We start from the raw sequence: 17,245 nt of genomic DNA, 5'->3' as shown, positions 1-17,245 counted from the left end.
AAAAAATAAATAATAGTATTTTTTAAATATAGTATTTAGTATAGTATTTTAAATATAGTTTTCTGGATGTTTTAAGTCATTCTGAATCGAATGAGACCAAATTTGGAAAAATTATATGTGTGTAATTGCTCATTTTTGACCTTTCGTCGACGTTTTCTCAAAAACGGCTGGACCGATTTCAAAAAGTTGAAAGCCATTCGATGTAACTTAATGATGATTAGCGGTTATCAGTTTTGCGCAATGATTGGCCACGCCGTTTCTTAGCAATTAACAGAAAAGTGAAAAATGTTTGTCCACGTTTAAGCTAAAAATTCTGAAGTGATTTTAAAAATTCAAAAACTATTCGAAAGATATTACGTATTTGGGAATCGTGCGTAATAAACACTTTTCTTACGTCAGTGCATTCCGCCAGTGTGACAACGTCTTTACGTCTTTCAACATTACCTTGAAATTTTCTCATATCTACACTTTATTAAGTACAATTCAAATAATACTGTTCCATATGTTCATAATTTAAACATAACTATTTATTTTTTTACATGTATATACATTTATGCAAGCCACCGTTTATATGCAGCACTCGTAACGAAAAAAACTGTTAAACTATTAAATTTTGATGTTTTTTTTATGTTGATAAATATTGTGGTTCTTTAGAACATACTAAAATATTACGGCGCTACGACATGCCTACAACAAATCTTTTAATTTTTAAAAATCATTAAAGTTAGAAAAAAAATGTGATAAGTCAAAATTTTGATTTTCATAAATTTAGAAACCATTGATATATAATCGATATGGAAGAGCCGCGATGATTTGCGAGAAAATCGGTCAAGTCTTTTCTTTGAAATTAGCAAAAACTGCTTTTTTTCAACAGTTTTCACAGAAATCTTCCAATCTTTAGTTTATAGCACTTTTCAAGAGAAATAAATTAATGATTATCACAGAAATAAATTAATGATTATCAAAATATATTTCATAACTTTGTTACCTAATAAGCAGTCTACAAAACTTTTCTAGTCGCAAAATAAATGTTACCATTAATTTAAATTCTTGCACTAAACATTTCCATGAAAATTAGTTGAATTACATATATCAATCAATTAAAATTTGGAATAGTAAATTGCAGTTTTAGGATATATAAGCACTACAATTAATATAATTACAAATAATTTAAATTTGTTCGAGAGATGTCAATTATAAATCGCAATATTTAGAATTAAGTGAAAACGAGAAATAATCTTTTCGATCAGTTGAAAATTTTATCTAAATATCTAAGTCTCAATTTCGGTTGATTAAGTTGATTATTGCATCTATCGGAAAAATTTTGCAACTTGCCTTAAGGCAAATTGCACTTACAAGCTTACAACTAGTTTTGCTCATTTTTTTCTGGTTTTTCTTACTTTTAATTATGTTCTAACTCAATTCAACAATTAAAATTTTATTTAATTTAAATAAAATCCAACAAATGAAATGTTGTTTCTAATGTCAGTGCCAGGACTCGAACCGAGCGTCCCCGGCGTGTGTACTGCTGAGTTATTCTCGCCATCACTGAAACTGGCAAATTGCTGGAACTTCCCGTACCAAAAATTAAAATTTTTAAAAAAGATTCAATTTTGCATTTTAGAACTTTAAAAAAATTAATTCTTGAGATTTTTAAAATATCTGTAAAAAAGGGAGTTATGTGAATAATTAGATTTTTTTTATACTTTGAAATATTTTGGAAATTTTGGAAAATGTGTCAAAGCTAAAAAAGTGTGCTTTTATGTTATTGTACGAGATTGCAAATAAGAGAAAAATCTCCAAGTCGCGCCTGAAGAAGTTTCACTTTAAAATTGAATAATCATAAATACATCACCTTCTTGAAATATTTGATTTTTATTAAGGTTCTAATGTTTTTTATACATTACAATGTAAAGTCCATTCTGGAAAAAGCTTGCTACCTAAATTTAAATCTTAAGCGTTAACATAATAGTACAATAGTAGAAGAGGTATTTCATTATAATTGTTAAACCATTATCAAATATAAATGAAAAAAATCACTTACCTTTTGATAAATAAAGCGAATTCATTTGAGAATTTGCTAATTAACTTAAAACTACGTTCAAGTATCGCTTTACACAACTTTTCAACCTAGTCATTGTTCATCAATCTATTACTCCACTAGATCCCTGTCTATTTAAAAAGAAAGCTTTTCGCGGAAAAGCGTCTGCCGGTCGAGACGAGCGGGCGGCTTGCCGCGTCACGGCTTTTCCCGGCCGGCGCCTATACCAGGCGAACAGGCGCTAAATCGAATATAAGTGCGATGGGGTCGTCGAATTGGGGGTGCTTACGTGTGCGGGGGATCGTAGTAGTAACCGACACTGATGGGGGATGAGGAATTGTGTGAAACAAGGTTTGGTTAATGAATGCATATAAAAGATAGATTATGAGATTGTAGAAACAAGTGTAAAATTTATTTAAATGAGTATATCGAGAAATAACCCATTCAAAGATTGAAAAAAAAATTGCTATACGATCTTAAATAAAATTTCAAAAAATCTCTTAAATGCATTTACACCCAGCATATTGCCTTAAAAATGTATGTTATTTTGATTCGCAATAAAACTGTGCAAAAAATGAGTATACAATAAAACATTTTTATAATACTATATTTTGTAAGACCACTTTCCTTTTGTGTATTCAGGACGGTCTTGATCAAATACATCTTTTTTCAAAAAAATTTTACTGATCTTATGAATAGCAATCGGAAGTCGTTTTACATGTGTTACACTGACAGCTGGTCTTAGTAACTCATCTTCAACTGTTTAATTATTTTATTTGCACAAATATATTTCTATAAATATTGTTTGAACTCCAGATTTAATCTTACAATAAACTTTTGCTTTCAACACTTTCTATCTATCTGTTTAAATAATACTGCTGTCCATCAGTATCACATTGTCAGCTTTTGCTCATTTTCAAGTTGAAAATATTTGTGTTGTCATTTTTACGGTATTGTTAAATTCAATATTTTCTTATTTCTAGATTTATAATGTATTTATATTAACATACTCATTTATTGCATTATTTATATTGTTTAAACATATCGTCTAAAATTTGTGGAGGTTTTGAATATAATGGACATAGATTTTTTTTTCTCTTTATTGAATTACAATCTGTCTTTACAAAAAGGAAGACATTCAGTAATTTTGATGATATATGAAATATTAAACATTAGATCTAAAAGGTTACCCAGTAGTAAGCCTTTTCAATTTTGATATATTGAGTTTAAATATTGTGTAGAGTAAACTTAAAAATAAAATGATCTATGGACATAGATATTATGCGAAAATGTGGACGATATGCATAAAAATCTCTATAGTTTCATAAATCATAACAAACAGTTTCATAAAAATCATCTAAAAAAAATTCAACATTTAATTACGAAAAAAAACCCGGCCGAAGAACTACTCATGCTTTTTCTCTTTAGGTTTTATATATGATTCAAATCGATTCGAACGTCAAGAAAACATAAAATTAGCAAGTCGCATTTTCTGACGATTTTTCCTTCAAAACTTTTAAAAAATACATTTCCATCTATTTTAGTAAATGTTATGTACGATTTTTCATAAATTTTTGAGTATTTCGTACAGTTGAATCAAATTGAAATTGGACTACATTTAGACACATTTATAATTTATTTATTCTTATTTTCTTGCATTTTACTCATTTCAAATTACATAATGAACTTATTATGATCTTATTCATATCATTATCGTATTTAGATTGGGCAACTTTTTAAATTGAAAAAATGCTCAAAAAATGATTGGACAACTTTTCAAATTTAAAAAAATTATGAAAACTATGTTATATTATTTAAATTTTATAGAATAAATTATGACACCTTTATTTTGTACATTTAATTCAAATTAATATTCCACATCTTTTACATGCAAATATATTTAGTTTGAATGATTGTATAGATTTTTATATTTAAACTAAATTAGTAGTGAACAACAAATTAATTAATTATTAATTAATAAAGTACCTATAAGTTTATACCCGTTTTAGAATAGAATAAAATTACTTTATATTGCAATTTTATATGGAAAACTTTATATTGAAATAATATAAAAATAATTTAACACGTTCGCGGACAGTAACAGTTTCAGCAAGGCAAAAAATGAACAGTCAATTTTGATTTTAAAATAATTGTTATATCCAAAATTTGATCGCCGTTTTTGAGAGTATTATGATTATCATCTTTTAATCGTGATATACTATGTGAATGCTATAGCATCCACGTCAAGTATTACGCTTCTATTTTACGCAGTGTGCTTGCCCTACCTAAAACATAAGGCAATACGAAAATACCTAAATAATCAGTTAGTTATCAATAGGAGCAGTATTTGCTATTATAGCTGGATTTATTCATTGATTCCCATTATTTACTGGATTAACAATAAATTCTATTCACTTTAACATGTGAAATGACAAAAATGTAGGATTATATAAAATTAATGGGTCGATTCTGCCGCACAACAGAGAATGGTAATATGGTAAGATCATGTTACGCTCCAACTTCCATACATTATGCTACTGAATCATACTGAATACTGTCAAAATGTCATGTATTTGCTGTGCATTCAGGCATTTTACACATGAACTGCAACGTCACTCGTATGGTATAAAGTTGAGTCAGAAAGACCATGTTATCTAAGATCGTTTTTTTGAAATTAGTGCGGATTCTAGCTTAGGTTTTCTATCTGACAATCTGAGAAAAACGTCTGACTGCAAAGCAACCACATGGCTTTTGCCAATATTTAGTATGAAAAGTTCTTTATAACATAGCTTTGCCATATCATTGGTCTCTTATGCGGCAGAATCGGTTCATAAATAATTAATTTTAAAATTTGAATGTTATCATTCATATCATTCTGCATCACAATGAATATAAATGCTATAGCATTCACGTCTGCAAACGTCTTAATAATGATAAATCATAGTACTTTATTCTATACATTATTATTTCTATTTATACTATTGATACATTATCCTTTTACCAAACCCTTGTTTCTACTATCGATTTCATTCACTCTCAGCACAAATACGTCTACAAAATACTACTCTTCAAATTCATACATTCACATTTACATTCAATCCCTTTTCATTAAACATCCGACATCCCTTTCACATAATCGTAACATTTCATATAGGCTCGTATGAAATTAGCGATGCGTCCATTGTCTTCCCCATTTTTATTTGACGCCGACGAACTGAAATATAAAAATATTCTTGCATATTTCCAACGCGAGGTAACAGGAGAAAAGACACGCTTCGGCATTTTTTCACTATGGGAAATGCTATGGGGTAGTTTATGAAGATACGAGGAATCGGAGGGTAAGGGAAAATTGAAAGTATTTAGAAATAAATTGAGGTGAAATGTATTTTATATGGAAGTTATATGTAGGTTAGGGCGGGGCACAAAGGTCCAACTTGTCCAAATCAGACTAATTATATCACAACAAATTACACATATCAAACAAACAACTATCTGACTATGCTCAGTAAAACTATCAGCTAATTCATCATTGTAGAAATGTCTTTTTCAAAAATTTGTCACCTGGTTCTTATTACCCCATAAACGGAGTGAAGTGAGACGGCCTGGGGCAAACAGGTCCAATGTCTTTTTTTTTAATTTAAAAGAATTTTACGAAATAATAGCTACATTATTCAACCAATGCAAAATATAAATTTCATGGGTACATTTTTGACAGATATAACACTGTATTTAACCTTGATCTGGTTTTTTGTTACAAATATTCATCAGCAAAGTTGCAATGACAATTTATTTAACTTATCTCTTGTAAAATTGCTTTTTAAACATAATTTACTTTATTTAATATTGTTTATTGTTTACACCTTTGCCAGGGAAAAGGTTCAGTGGGTCTTTTTCACCCCACCCAGGTGTAATCTTTAATAGAAGTCATTTAAAAAACTATTGAATTTTACTTAAAAATAACAAAACGTCTTGTAAAACAATTGAATACTGTATTCTTAAAAATTATATTCAGGTCTCGCAAACTAAACAAGAGTGCTCAATAAAAAAACTAACAACGAAAAAAACTTCTAATAAAAAACTAGCAATGTGGCCGTTTATCTCGTGATAACGATGTCGGACGATTTAAGACGATTTTGGTGACACGTTTTTTGTCCTCTACTTTAAAATAGCATCGATAAAAAATTTGTAATGGATGGCAGCATTTAAGTTCATATTATTTTGAAAATAAATTTCATGAACATATTTTTATAATAAAAAAATCATGGCATTGTTGAAGTAGAAATAATATTAAAGCCATAGCATTTTTTTCCAAAAACTTCACGATATTTTTTACATTTTATTTCAATAATAATTAAATTTTTTTGCATTTCAATATTTTTTAGAAATATTATTCTTTAATTTTAAGCTAAATAAATAGTAAATTATTTGCTTCAATTAAACTTGAAAAATCAATTCTTTACATTTTACAAGAAAAAAAATATATTGTATTTCAAATATAATTTACAAAAAATAAATTTCGATAACATTTTTACATAGATATAAAATTAATTAATTAAAAAACTTTTCAAAGAATTTAAAAATTTATAATATAATTTAATTTTAACTTTCCGAAAAAAAATTTCAAAAATTATATTCTTGTCTGTCAAAACAAAAGCCTTAAAATATTAAAGGCCTGTAAAAACTTGTTCAAGAACAAAAAATAATGCCAAGTTTGGGTGAGAGCGATTAAAGTAGAAAAGTTGTAAATATTCTTAAAAATACTTTCGTTTTCTGTAGAATGTTGTCATTTAGTATGTCATACTTCAATATGTCTGCTGTAACAACAAATACTAAAATCGATGAGGTTTCGTAGAAATTTCCAAGATTTTTACATTTCTTATGAAAAGATCTTAAAAAAAACTTGAAAAATCAATGAATTGAAGTAGAAAAGTTGTAATTTTTTAAAAAATACTTTCAGTTGTCATAGAAAGTTGTAATTTCAGTATGTTATACTTTAATATGTCTACAACAAGCACAAATACTAAAATCGATAAGTTTACTAAGAATATTAATAGTTTAAATTAGAGTTGGAATAGAATCAATATATTTTACGAAAAATAAAACACGGGCTATTGCCATTTACTAATTTTGATATTTATTATTCATGAAATTTATTTCAAAAAATATTTTATTATACTATTAAGATGAATATCAAATATTTTTTTTAAAGAAAAACTCAAGACATATTACGAAAAATAAATAACAACTTTTTTATATACAAAATATTTTATCTAACTTCATGTACCTATGCAAGAAATATAATAGGGTAGGGTGGGGCACAAAGGTCCATATTGACTTTGAGCAACTATATTGTAAAAAAAAAACAATTATATCACAACAAATAATACATATCAAACTAACAACTATCTGACTACGTTTAGTAAAACTCTCAACTAATTTATTATGTAAAAATGTGTTTTTTAAGTAAAATTTCTTTAGGCGCGACTAAGGGTGTAAATCCGTACAAATGCAACGGAAGTGCGTTACGGCCAAACTGTACGTCATATGCTCTCGATGAAATTTCTCTAATGTCGTAAATGCTAATTACAATGACAAACCGATCATGTCATATTGAAGTATGACTTTAATTACATTATTGTTCTGGGATATTATAATTTTTAACGCATTATAAATATATAATTTATAATTTACCATTATATAAATGTGTGTAGTGGTTGACATTAATAAATGCATCACGAGTGCACGAGTGCTACTATATACTAATAAAATATTCAAATCGTTATATGATGTATCTATTTTTACTAAATCTTGTACAGTTGCAATTAAGTTTTACTTCACTCTTTTTTGTTTTTGTTTGTAAAACTGTGTTTTTCAAAAATTTGACACCTCGTCCTTATTAGCCCTCAGGCAGTATGGAACGACCAGGGGGCAAACTATTAGTTATTTTTCCGAAGAATTATTCCCACAACCTCCGAATCTTTTACCATGCCCCATAAACAAACTTCGTCCAGCATTTCCCTCCTCATAAAAACGTACAAAAACGCATAACCGCTCCCATACATCAAAAACCAAACTATCCATTCCTTTCCACTTGTGTCCACTACTCTCCTTTGTCTTTAAGACGTTTACCAAGGAAAATTTTTATGAAAAATCCACGATTGTCGAGATTTTTTCCCAGGGCACAAGACACATCCGAAACGTGACTTTTTTATTACTTTTTTCCTAAATGTGGAAATTGAAATGACGTATTTTTCCGGACGCATTCCTGAGCGTATCCGACACGCGGAAAATCCGGTTTCCAGAATTCTACCGACCAGGGCAACAGACGCAAATCGGCGGGGGAGGTTTTCACGAGTTTTTCACATTCCGGGCTTGTTGTCGTCGGCACAACAAACTGTTGCTTTTGGTAATAGACATAGAATTTATACGTTTGTTTGTAATAATATTTATTCAGAAAGTATGAAGATAATGTAGATACAACATGTCATTACAGTGTGTGTTGAGGAAAGGGTTTATACAAAAACCGATATTTTACAAAACCGGTTTTTTGACTAGTATTTTTTCAGCAAAAACCGGTTTTAAAAGGTTTTGCTGGAAAATTTCAACTGGTGAGAAAGCACTTTTTGGCAGAAATTATTTAATGTTTAATTTTTATTGTAAATATTTTATCCAATTTAGTAGAACTGTAGAAGAAAAATTTACAAGACTTTAATAACTTTAAAAACTTTTTAATTGGTTGTTATGCATAATTTTCAAATACAAGAATGTAAATATTTTTACAATAGTGAAACAGTTATTCAGCAAAATATAACATTAAAACCAATAAATAAAAAGATTTACATATTTTTATAATAACCATATAATAATATCTAAAAGCTATTTAGATGTTATATACTGATGAATATTTATTAAAAATTATTTTATAAAATCTGTTCACACACACCACACACATACCTTTTCCAAATTTGGTCTCATTCAATTCAGAATGGCTTGAAACGTCGAGTAAACATAAAATTATCTAATCGATTTTTATGAAAACATAAACTTCTCCTTCGGAAAGTTAAATATATGAATGTGTATTATATAATGTAATTATACTTAATACTAAATAAAGTTTATGCATACGTAGTTACGTACTTATTAAAATCAATTTTAGTTTCGAAGATAATTAATCGAAGAACTAAGTATTTTCCGGACAATTTTAATACAAATTTAAATATTTTATTTATTTTGTTGTTTAATAAAATATGATTTCAAAATACAGAGAACGTCCATTGATTTGCAGCACTATTTTCATTAATCTGGTACATTTATACACTGTGATTCATACATTTAATACCTATATTTTCTATTAACAACTCAGTTGTCCAATGTTACAATTTTTATAAGAAACGCGTTTTAAAAACCGGCAAACCCTGATTTTAATTATCAGCTATGAAAATGCATACTCTATATTAATTATTTACAATTGTAATACAAATTTAACAATTATTTTGCGATTATAATACAAATTATTTTAAAATTATAATACGAATATTACAATTATTTTAAGTAAAAAATAGTAAAACAAAAATGTATAAAAATATTTGTAAAATGTTCATACAAAATTAATTTTTACAATACTTATAAAATTTTCATACAAATTTAATCTTACAGCCCACTGCAGCAAGTTCATTTATTTTTTTATTAGATACTTTAAAAATTCATTACTACCATAAAATCACTATTAAAAAACTGATTTTCTAAAATGTCGGTTTTTGTTTAATTTTTTTTTATTCTTTTATTTTATTTTCATTCTGCAATCTATAAAAATAATTATATTTAGCAGAGAATGCTGACAAGTTGTTTACAATTGATTTTTTTGTTTAAAATAATGATGCATTTCAAATGATTCCCAACAATATAAACATACTGATACAATTATTATGATACAAAATTAACAGAATGTCTCCTAAGTTCCTAATAAATTGTACTAAATTTTATTTATTTTTACTAAGCTAATTTGTAAGGATGTACGTAACAAAGTTTTCAAGTTAATCGAATAAATGCAATAAATGTCCCAAATCTATAAGGTTGTCAAATATCTCCCTTCCGCCTTTTTGTATTATAAACCAAGAGCAAAAAAGCGGAAGGGAGATATTTGACAACCTAATATATATGGAAAGTTTGTTCTTGGGAGATTAAAATAATTTCTAATTTCTAAGCTAAGCTAAAAAGCATTCAGTCATTTAAAAATGATTTATCATTACACTTGTATATGCATTTTTCATATGAGATATTATGAAAGAAAGTGATTTTTGTGATATTTCCAAAATATTTTATTGTTGAAATTGAGATTTTTTCTTTAAAAAAATGCGTCTTAAAGTAGGCAAATTTTTAGAATTCATCAAATTCTTTTTACTAAAGTTAATTTTATATGGAATACGATTAATTTTAACTTAATATAATAATTTAATTTAGTATATGAATGGCACTTATGAAACCTATTCATTTGGAATACAAAATCAATGCGCACACATATTTTTTGACTCGCGTAAGAAATTTCATTTTGTATATATTGATTTATTTATATATATTTGATTTTGTATATATAGTAACTGTGCTTTTCATAACTTTTTGCAAGACAAAAATTAATACACGATTTTTTTTCCTAGAAAACAAATCAAAAACATATTTTCTTACATAATAACATATATTTTTGTTTACAATAAAAATATTCATTTCGCTATTCTGAGATTTTTTTGATTTTGAATAACACTAAAAAACAAAAATACAGAAAAATGAACAAAATCGGAGCAGTTTCTGAAGCCTTTCTACTAGAAACCTTTACTGACTCGGCTAAATACTTCGTAACTCAACTCGGTTTTCCCTCGAGCTTTTCATTCGTTTCGATGATCCTTCCTCCTTCGGAATCGGATTAGGATTAGAGCTCGGGAAAATCCCGAATAGGGAAGCTTTGCCTACCAAGGCATCAGACGCGAAAAAGCTCTCGGCACGCCACGTGGGCTACGAGCTACGGCTACGGGTTGCGCTCGTAGACGCACAAAGCTACGACGAAAGCTCTCTGGGGTAGAATATTTGATGTGGTGTACTTGAGTGGGGTAGGTTTAGAAAGACGATAAAGGATAGAAGAAAAAATATTTAGTATTAGTAAATGGGAGAAAATTGAAGTTACTAATGTAAATAATATTAATGAGTAATTATTTAATAGAAACTTGTATATTATTTTTTACAATAGTTTTATTTATAAAATTCTATTTGATTTATTCAGAGCAATCTGTAAAGGTATTTTTTTGTTCAAATCTTTGTAAAAAAAAAATCATAGATTTTTTAAAAAGAACAGATTAAAATTTCATTTCAACACAAATTACATTTGTGTAATAATTATAATTTTACTTATAAAAATATTATTTTCAATAAATTTAATTTTCCATTTACAGTAATTTAATAATTATTAATATATAAATAGAATTGAAGTGTCTTTTTGTAATACAATAACAAGTTTTTAATAGATGAATATGGTTATAAATAGGATGTATAACATATTTCAATTTTTTATCTATTTTTAAAACGGCTGGACCGAGTTTGACGTGATTTTTTTAGGTAGTTGATTTAAAAAGTAGTTTTTTAAAACGTAGATTTATTTGAAAAATAATTATAAATACGTAAATTTGATCAATTATTTGTAAGTTATTATATTTAGTTTCTGAAGTTGATGGTTGTTTTCCCTTAAAATAAATATTTATGGGTTGGATTTTTCTTTTTTCAAATGTGCATACATTAGTTAAGATTAAAAGAAAGTCAAATATCTACAAAAATATAAGACAAAAAGGTCGAAGAGTTGTTAGAAATAAATCAGTAACTAAATATAAAGAAATTTTTCAATAGAACTAATATAGAAACTAAAACGATGCATTGTCATAAAGCTTTTGGTTTCTATGTTCATAATAAGAAGCACATTCTCAAAGTCTTCTAAAGAGAAGAATGAAAGATTGTCAATGTTTCCATTCCGAAAATATTTATTAACTTCCCTTAGGGTAGTTACAGTAATGGGCAGAAAATTGAAAATGAACTTTTAGCATTTTTCCACGTTTTGAAGGTTTCTGAACATTTTGGCATACCTCAGAAAAAATGGATGTGTGTATGTGTTTTGTGTGTCCGTATTTAGTTTTAGGCAAAGGCAGGTCCAGCTATTTTGAAGATACCGAGCTAAATGTACAAAAAATGTCAGTTTTTGAGAGAAATAAGCATCCGATTTGAATAATTCAAAAAACTTTCTGCTTGTGTTGACGAAACAATTGCTTTTAGAAAAAAAAATTGTTTTTTGTATATTGAAAATAATTCAGATATCAATTTTTAATCCGGTTAAAGTTCTAAAGCTCACTTATAAATTTTAAGTAAATAATTTTAACTTTGTAATTCAGTTTATATAATTCATATAAATATTAGACAATGTTGCAGTATTTATTTGTAATAATCTATTTGTCAACATTAAATATTCTTCAAACATTTCGTTACGGTACGGGAAGTTCCAGCAATTTGCCTCAAGGCACAATGCCATACACCACTAGTTTATATCGTGGTTTTCTACAATTTTGCTATATTTCCTTAACAAAATACATACTAAAGACGCTTTATTGTTATACTACAACACAGTGCCCAATGTGAGACTAGTCGAAAAAAGTATCAAGTGAGTCATGTTTACAAAAAATTACTTGACTATGATTTGTAGTTAAATATACAAGGAACATAGAAAAACCATAGAAATAAATGAAATAGAACATAGATAAATCAAGAAATAAATGAAATAGTTAGTCGTGCTTTTTTTACAATCGACCACACAAAATTAATTATTGTTTGTTTATTCTGAAACGCAGTATAAATTTTGGCGATAACAACTGTTTGACGAAAATCCCTAATGAACTTGTCCAAATTGTATATTAGTCAACGAAAAAAAGCAAATTACAAAATCATAGTTATTTGCATTGCAGCAGTGTGTTCCATCCAACAACGTACCCCATCTTGTTCTAATAATAGTTTTTCAAATTTAAAAGTTCAAAACATTTATTTTATTATATAAAGTGTATATTACATAACATACAAGTGGATTGGTATATGTGTTTTTTACCCTTAGAGATTGTCCAATAAAGAAAAAAGTATGTTTTTTTTATAATAATTAATTTTTGGTAATCAAGACTTTGATATCTTATTTACAAAATTGATATGTGCACAAAAAGAAAAAATGCAATAAATTGAATATAAATTTAAAATAAAGTTAAAATAAAAATAAAATAAAAACAGTAAACCAAAAATAATAACAAAAATCAACTATGACGTGATGATCTACTACGTACTACTTATACTCATGTGACAAAAAGAAGAAATTTTCCTTAAAATAAAAAACTCACAAAGCTATAATTCTTATCAATAGTTTATTCCAATTGTTGCAATGGGTTGATCAGGTTTTAGTTTGGCTTATCATTTTTGCCATATCACTATATTTCTAAGCGCTTTAAATTAATATCATCGCAATCACCACCATTTCCAAAGTTCACGCAGACCTGTCTATTTACATCATTGATTTCTATAATATTTACATCGCCGTCATTGTCATCGGCACGTGTCCGGCGGCCACGCGGTGCGTTATCCCCAGGGGTCGTCGTCTAGGGGTTGCCGCTTACCAGGAGAACAGGCGCGTTTCGCCCGAATGCGCATGAGTCGTGAACTTTCGAGTGACTCTTTGGGAGAGGGTAGTAAACGTTGAACGATTCATGAAATGGACGTATGTATAGTGGTTTTGAGTGTGTAAAGAATTTGTTTGTGTGTGCGGTTTGTTGGGTACTGAAACGTGTTGATTCAAATAATAAAAGCTTGTTTTCAGATATCTATGTTGTGGATCTATTTTTGTATGAATTGGCAGTAATAAACTGTTAAATTGCTATGTATTTGCTGTACGGAGCGGCGTTTTATACACTTGTGTTAAAAATGTTATTTTATGGTTGCGCGTTTTGTAGGTTAGATTTTATGTGTAAAACGTCTGGTTGCATAGCAAATATATAGCTTTTTGACAGTTGTTACTGCCAATTCATACGAAGATAGACCCATTAGGGTGGGTCGATTTAAAGGTCACTTAGGCACATATGATTTTCAGATACTATGGATAAAATAAGATACTTTGCTGAAGAAACCATACCTCTTAAATGAATTCTGATGTCTTGTGCGTTGACCCAAAAATAAGGGTTAAATGTTGAAAAACCGCTCTGGGGAGGTCTCAGGGGTGAATTTGCTTTCCAAAAGTTAGTGGGGATCGGTCATACATTTGGACGCGATTTCGGCACTCTAAATAGGTCAAAATGGAATTTTTCAAATTCCAACCCTTATTTTTGCGTCATTGCACGGGACATCAAAATTCATTTTAGAGGTATAGTTTTTTCAGCAAAGTATATTATTTTGATCCCTAGTATCCGAAAATGCTCTTTATGTCTATTACTCAAATTCATCTTCTCTTTAAGACTTATCTTCAAAAATAAATCAAAATTCTATACCATAAATATACCATTTAAATTAACTTTAATCTCCTACTGATCTTTAATGTAACAAAACCATAACACGCATTCCTTGCATGATTTATCATATATCATAGATCATATAATTGACATATATCTTTTCTTAAAATATACTTACGATGATATATTATAGCAAGGGATTACACATTGTCATATAAATTTGAATTAATAGAGAATTTGTGTCGTATTTACTGATATAAAACTCGTGCTATTATTATTAATTGTTACGTATATGAGGATATTATCTTTACGTGGAAATCGTATTTAAAAAATATTTTTAGTGATTCTTAAAAAAGTTTTACTTCATCATTTTATTTAAACTTATCAATAGTTTTGTTAATACCGCATTAGACTATAAAGTTTACAAAGAAATTTATTAGTAGAAATTATTTTATTCCAAAAGAAATATTTTTGAGTGAAAATTGTTCTCTGAGTTTTTTATTAAGTATACTGTATAGTATATTATATATTATTGCTATAATAAGTATAGTATATTAATAAACAAATTACAACTCAGAGAACAATTTTCACTCAAAAATATTTCTTTTGGGATAAAATAATTTCTACTAATAAATTTCTTATACATGGTCTGTTCAAAAAGTACCCGGAATTACTAATAATTAAATTTCGCGGGTCTGGAGTGTCTGATTGTCAAAATTTTTTTTTTATTGTGTTGGTATACATGCCCCTAAAGTATGATGAAATTGTCAGCTATATTCACTGTTTACTTTGTCTGTGGTAGTCGCTAAGGTTCGACGTGTTTTTCTGAGCTCGGCGATTTTTACAATGGAAGAATTGAAAAAGTCAAAGAATTTGTATTAAATTTTGCGTAAAAAATGAAATAAAGTGTTGCAAAGTGCAAAAATTCACCAGATATGGCTCCGTGTGACTTTTTCCTATTCCCAAAGTTGAAGAGACCCATGAAAGGACGGCGGTTTTCCTCGATTGAAGAAAATCGCTGAGAGTGCTCAAGGACATATCAAAAAGTGAATATCAAGGGTGCTTCGAAAATTGGAAAAAACGCTGGCATAAGTGTATTATATCTGGGGGGGACTACTTTGAAGGGGACCACATTAATGTAGACGAATAAATAAATATTTTTTTGAAAAAACGAAAATTACGAAAACTTTTTGAACAGACCTCGTATTTCTTCTATAATAGCAAAAATTGAATTACAACTATAGATCCAACACTACTTGGATTGCAAGTCCTCATATGTTTTCCATTTTATAAAGTGTCAAAAGAGAGAAGGGGACTGTGACGTCACTTAGTGAACGAGCGTTGCCGACAATCGTCAAATACTCCTGATTAATTAAATGCGATATGTCATATGTCACGTGCTTAACCTAAAATTAAATCTTGTGTTTGAAATTGTTAAATTGTTGTTAAGAAATGAGTCTATGTATTGTTTAAATGTCATTATATTATGATGTATAATATTAAGGTGACCATACGTCCCAATTTTGCCAGGACAGTCCCGGATTTCCACCTTGTGTCCCGTGTTTTTCTAAAAGCAATATTTGTCTTGGATTTAGATTTTTTTCTCCGGATTGTCCCGGTTTTTCAAAATTTAATGGGTATATAACAAAAATTATGAAAACAAACGAACATGTGCTAATTTTTTTCAATTTAATTATGAAGAAAATTAATAGAATTTTATACAAGGCAAAAAAACATAAAGATTGATAAATATATGATATAATTTAATATAGAAAAAAGGTATTACATATAATTGAATAATTACTACATAATTAATTACTAAAAATTCGCAATTCTGATTAAAAAAATGATTCCAATAATAAAACTGTTTTTTTATTGCATCCTTAAATAGCATTTAATTAAAAGACAACCCTTACTACCTCCCTTTCCGGATTTAACTAAAAATTGTTGTCCAGGATTTGACTTAAAAAATTATGATCACCTTAATACTGTGTAATATCCACTATTTTTTATGCAAATCGAGCATAAAATATTTACTTTTTGGTTAAGCATGTGACATATGGCACTTAATCAATCGGGAGTATTCGACGATTGTCGGCAACGCTCGTTCACCTGTGACGTCTTTGCTTCTATCTTTTATAAAATAGAAAACAAATGAGGATTAGCAGTTCAAGTAGTATGAGGTCTATGATTACAACTCAAAGTTGCCAAAAATTTTGATACAAAAAACCTAGATCCTAGACAAATATTGCTTCTAACAAAATCTGGAACTATATCGGACAAACCGGAACGCAAATAATTTTATTTAAGATCATAGACTTTATTTTAGCAATTTTTTATTTTATTTCAATTAGATTTGTGTAATACGCATTTAACAAAGATATACAATGAAGGAGTCGTGAATTTGAAGTTTGTGTTTATTCCAACAATAAAGCCGCATATTTTAGCATAATTTTCATCTATTTCATTCAAAAAAGTATACACCTTGTAACGCAGTATTTTTATTACAGATTTATGCAAAGTTCTACAGGTAGCATGAAACAAATTACCATTTGCTCTACATTTTCACAATACACAATATTTCAACAGACAATAAAGTTATGTCATCCTGAATTTAAATAGAGTATCCTTAAGTTTTATTGCAGTTTTATGCAAATAGGAATGAAAATGACGCAATTTCCATATGTACTATGGTACT

At 28.2% G+C, this 17,245-nt stretch overlaps 1 protein-coding gene across 1 annotated transcript in view; it reads left to right on the top strand.

Moving 5' to 3' along the window:
• Positions 1 to 17,245, top strand: part of LOC113387605 (protein Wnt-5b-like) — a 164,566-nt gene that overhangs the window by 131,323 nt on the left and 15,998 nt on the right. The window lies entirely within an intron of this gene.

Source organism: Ctenocephalides felis, unplaced genomic scaffold, assembly GCF_003426905.1.
Source record: "Ctenocephalides felis isolate EL2017-DRISC unplaced genomic scaffold, ASM342690v1 CF-g0.4_SCAFFOLD_03572, whole genome shotgun sequence".
NCBI classification, from domain to species: Eukaryota; Metazoa; Arthropoda; class Insecta; order Siphonaptera; family Pulicidae; genus Ctenocephalides; species Ctenocephalides felis.
The sequence above is the reverse complement of the archived record's forward strand: the minus strand, read 5'-3'. Positions and strand labels throughout refer to the sequence as shown.